The sequence below is a fragment of the Montipora foliosa genome, unplaced genomic scaffold, assembly GCF_036669935.1.
Source record: "Montipora foliosa isolate CH-2021 unplaced genomic scaffold, ASM3666993v2 scaffold_390, whole genome shotgun sequence".
NCBI classification, from domain to species: Eukaryota; Metazoa; Cnidaria; class Anthozoa; order Scleractinia; family Acroporidae; genus Montipora; species Montipora foliosa.
The window spans coordinates 612,501-617,500 of NW_027179690.1; the positions used below are offsets into that span (position 1 = coordinate 612,501).

A 5,000-nucleotide genomic window follows, 5' to 3' on the forward strand; every position below is an offset into this window, starting at 1 on the left:
TTCTAAAACACGGAATGAGAGGATAGTCTTTTAAGGACGGTGCCTACTATTGTTATTGCGCTCACGTGCTGCGCATCTCGAGATACTAGGATTTCCTATGGGTGGCGCTTATTACTACAAAGATGTTTTCGCATGAGTTTAAAACTACACTTAGCAAGTGCTCTTGGTATCCAAAAAGAAAATTGGGGGTAGCCACGCATTTTTCAGATATAATTAAGCTTGAATTTGGAAAAGAACGCCATACATTGCTTTGCATTTTCAAGATTTTTACAAATATTGTTGATTAATTGTCTTCGAAAAATGCGTGGTTACCCCAATGGACCATTTCCGAGTTCATGGCTGCCTCCTCTTCAAAGCGAGTCTAAGTGCGAAGTTTTTGTGATGGTAATTAGTTCTACTTTACATATGAATAAAAACTAATTTTCATAAGAAAAACTTCGCACTTAGACTCGCTTTGAAGAGGAGGCAGACTTGAACTCGGAAATGGCCTATTTTGTTTTTGGATTTCAATAACACTTGTTAAGATCTGCTTTTCCCACATATTCAGTAAACCGCGCAAAAATCTCTTTGAATTAGTAGGCACTATCCTTAAATTGCTACTGAGACGAAATTTCGACTTTTTCTTTTTTTTTACTTTCCGTGATCGTTGAAGGCCAATAATCACGCATGTCAAATTTGAGTTCGAAATTCCCAATGAAAATGCGCTTTTTCGATGCATGTTTTTCGTGACTGAGCGTCCGCCATTACTCAAACCAAATATTGTCCACAGCAAGACCCCAGGCAGTCCCTGACGTCATCTTATCACCTAAACTGAAGTGCTCTGAGAGGAAGTACGGGCTATACACGTGAAAAATACAGAAAAACCACAAGAAATCATTTCTCTTTGGCGACTTGTACATGAAAATCATTAGAGAAATAACAGAGGGAGGATTCTGGGTGTGTTTTCGGGGCAAAAGTTCTCTGAAGGCTGGTGCCGAGTGTAAAACTCATTTCAGGTACGTCTCACAAACGATCGAAACGTTCTGAACGTTATAAACGATAGAAACGCTGCAAACTAAACGCTCGTTTTTGAACGTTTTGGACGATAACAGCTGTTGAACCAAGAGGACGTTGTGAACGCTGAAAACAGTGTAAACAATGTGAGAAGTCAGCCATGTGTGGCTCAAAATGTAACGCAACCTGTCGAAAATTCGGCAAGTCATGTCATACTTTTTCGTTGTCTTTCACTAACCCAGAGGAAAAAAGGACATATAAACAGCAAAATAGCTGAAATAATAAAGAATCTGCTTATGTAATTATTTTCACGGAGGATAAATCAAGGACAGAATTTAAACGGGTTTAGTGGAAAATTGTATTTTTTAGCGATTGTACACCAACATCGTGCACATGGCCGTAACATTGGAGAGCAAATAATCATTAAATATTTTTGGAAAATCGATGGAATTGGTTACATATATTGGGAAAATCAAGCTTCCTCGCCCGTGAACCTTCGACAATGATTCAGACTTCCTGTAATTTCTCACCTCTGATGTTCGAATTCGGAAGAATTCGGCGATGTTTGGCTTTCCCTGGAAAAATCCATCTGTGAACTCTCGATGCTATATAAGAAATAGAGTGCTCTGATGTGGCTTAGTACCAACAACGATTTCGGCTTGTTTCGAGTATTCCGGATACGCTTTTGTTTCACGCGAGCCTTGTGAGAGGGTCCAACATAGGTTTGGCGGGATGCGGGATGGGGCTTAAAATCGAGGCGGGATGAGTGATATGAAAAATTTTGAAGGCAGGCTGCGGGATGAAAATACGATAGCGAGACCGGGATATGCTTCGTTTTCGTAGGCGGGATACGGGATAGGACAGTTAAATGCGGGATAGTAAGTAACCTCACGTTATGAGTTGAAAAGCTTTAATTTGCTTGGAGAAGGAAAATTGGCCAAAAGACCCGAAGACCCCTAGAAACCACGTAAAAAAAGTAAAATACTCCGACCTATGCCGCTCACCCAACCTCATCTGAAACCTCTGACATAATATAAACTGCGTTGCAAGTTATTATGAAAAGGGAACCTTTGTAAGCAGTTTTCTCCGCGTAACGAAAGAATTCGGGCAGTTACTGAAGAAGGAAAAAACGCTAAAGAAAATCCTGGAAAACATCACGTTAGTTTGCCTGTTGTACCAAGCCAAAAACTATTGAAAAGATACATTGATGACAATTTCTCCCTCTTTGGGACAGCGATAAAGCAGATGTGGACCATTTTATCAAGCAAGCTAATAAGCTCTACCCTACCATCAAATTCACGGCTGAAATATTAGAGAACGAAGAGGATCATGAAAGGGAGGGGGGGGGGGGGGGGAAACGAGGATGGCAACTCCAATGCCAAAATTCCAAATTCCCAGTTCCAGTGGCAACTTCTGAACTTTGTTAGAAATCGCAGTCCCTGCTACTAAAATCCTAACCGGAGTTATGATAGGAAAAATATAATTTTAGAGCATCGATATGTTGTATGAGGCACTAAATGATAAGTAAAAAAAAAACACATGAAAATACGAGGTATAATTTGCATCTGCATGGGATTGCTTACCCAATGTCCGCTGAAAAAGGCCTGCTATCACCTGAATGGTGCAGTCTGCCGTTTCTCTACGTCCCTTTCCCAATCACTGTCATCATCATCATCATCATCATTACGAAATTCGTCAATATACGTATCCTCACCAGTATCCTCCTCTGAGTTTTTGCCCTCTTCACTAGACCCACAGCAATCGCTAGGCCCGAAGGTCTTACAAATCGGTAGGGTACGTTCAAGGACGTTTCAGTTCCTGTGCCTGACTCATTTACCATGGCACCATGCCAATACCTCATCTGAGCTTCTTCTTTTCGAGTGATTGCATTGGTTGCAGTGGGTTTAGGGAAGCCGATTCGTGCTAGTCAGGCCGTAATAGAGGTATGTCGTGGGTAGGAAGCTTTGAGGTTTAAAAGCAAGTCCGTTGGCATCAGGAGGTCCTCACTCTCACATAGCAGTGGCCAGGGACGCCATTCTCTTCCATTCAAATCCCTTTCTCAGCAAGGACTCTTTATCTTCCATTCCCAGTAACAAAATCCCAGTTCCCAGTGATTCCCACCAAAAATCAAGCCAATCCAAGCTCCTCATTTTACCCCTCCATCCATGACCATCAACGAAATCATTTTCCTCGACACAGTAGTTTAAAACTCATTATAAGCCGACTGAAACCTTTCAGTATACACACTTCAATTCATGCGGCCAGCCCCCCCCCAGGCGTAAAAAAGGGCTTCATTAATGGTGAGGCAATAAGACTTCTTAGGACTAACTCTTCGAAAACAACATGAATTGAAGAGACCCTTGAAGAGTTCAAAGAACGCTTAAGAGCGCGTGGCTATCCCAACACAACCATAGAAAAAGGCGAACGAGAGGTTTTTGTCTTTTGTCACTTCCTACCACCCAGAAGGTAAAAATCTTAAACAGATATTGATGAAATAATGGAGCCTAAAATCTCCCATAATATCATAAAAAAGAGGTAAATCTGTTAAAGACACGCACGTCTGCGCAAAAATATAATTTTAAGGCTCTCATGCAGAATGCGCGACGACCGCAAAAACGCACTGATGGAGTACGTGCAGATCTGCATGGAGGTCAGCTTGTGGGATATTGGGCCCCGTTGAGTTGCTTCCCATTGCAGAACGTCCAGGAAGCTACTTGCTGCATGCGGAATCGAAGAAGTGGCTTAAGGAATTGGCTTAAGGAATTGGCTATGTTCCATTTGGCGGAGAAATAGACCATCAAGAAGACGCTGCCGAGGTATCTTTCAACGATCAGGAACTTGAAGAAGGATTTTATGAAGAAGAGGAAGTGTTAGGAAGACGGCTACGTAAAGTCATGACGTATGAATTTCAAGTCAGATTTAAAGGTTACGGACCGGAAGACGATATGTGGTTGCCCGCGTCGTCGTTCAACAGAGCGGTATCCTTTCAGACGACATCGCGTTTCGGGCGAAAGAGACTAAATAAAACCAGCGAAGCCAGTTCTGCTCATATGTTTGAGCCTCCAGCGAAGATGTCTGAGTCACCTCAGGAAAAGAAACGTAACAAGCAAGATGTTAAGTCTAACAAAGGTTACAGAGAGAAAAGTCAAGGGCGAGATGCACCACAAGTAAAGAAACGGAACGGACAAGATGCCAAGGATAACAGAGCTGAAAAACAAGCCCTCAATGCAGCTTGCGAGGCTAAATATAGTCAGCCTAAAAACTAAAGAAAACGGTCAAAACCTGAGCGCTCTGTAAGATCATGCTCTTCGCGAAAGGAAAAGGGCAAGTCGTTCCGATCGAGTCTGACCAAGAAGGAGTGCAGGTTTCCCAAACCGAATACCAACGTTATCATTCTGGGAAGTGACGACAGTGACGTCATAAACACTGACAACGATGATCAAAGCCACATTCAGAGGTCTATACTGAGGGATCTTTGCCGTAGAGATGATACCTTTAAGACCCCGCGCCGGTACTTGGCGGAAGCGCAGCTCCCTTTGCTAGATAAGAATATTCAAGTGTTTACCATCGAACATGTAAGTTCTGAATTGGAAGATCACCCATGTGATCCTTTAACAGTCGACCGCGTTCCTCCCATATCTGTTGTGACGGAGTCTATGAAAGAACTTGTCAAGACGAAGAACAAAGAGGGAAACGAGGAATTTAATTTCATCGTCCAGTACGCTTCTTATGGTTCTTTCACACAGGAAGGAGTAAGGATACCAAGCAGATTCGACACACTGAGAAGAGTAAAAAGAGATGTACAAGAGAAAGCAAGGTGGCTACATGGAGCGTGCGGACGTTTGTCGTCAAAAGAGAAGGAGACAGTCACTACCCTAACCATTTACCATTTCCCTTGCGAGCTTACCTTTTCCACTCAACAAACCGGTCTGGGTACCTGCCCTGATCGCATAACCTTTCATTTGCCCTTATTCACCACCAACTCCTTGCGCTATATTCCATGGACA

At 42.7% G+C, this 5,000-nt stretch overlaps 1 protein-coding gene across 1 annotated transcript in view; it reads left to right on the forward strand.

Annotated features, from left to right (window-relative positions):
• The window catches only part of LOC137987839 (syntaxin-binding protein 1-like), a 92,566-nt gene extending 91,284 nt beyond the window's left edge, over positions 1-1,282 (forward strand). The window contains exon 4 of the mRNA XM_068833927.1: positions 1-1,282. This exon is cut by the window's left edge and continues 741 nt beyond it. The gene's annotated coding sequence lies outside the window, so the exon portion shown is untranslated.
• Positions 1,283-5,000: the final 3,718 nt, after the last annotated feature.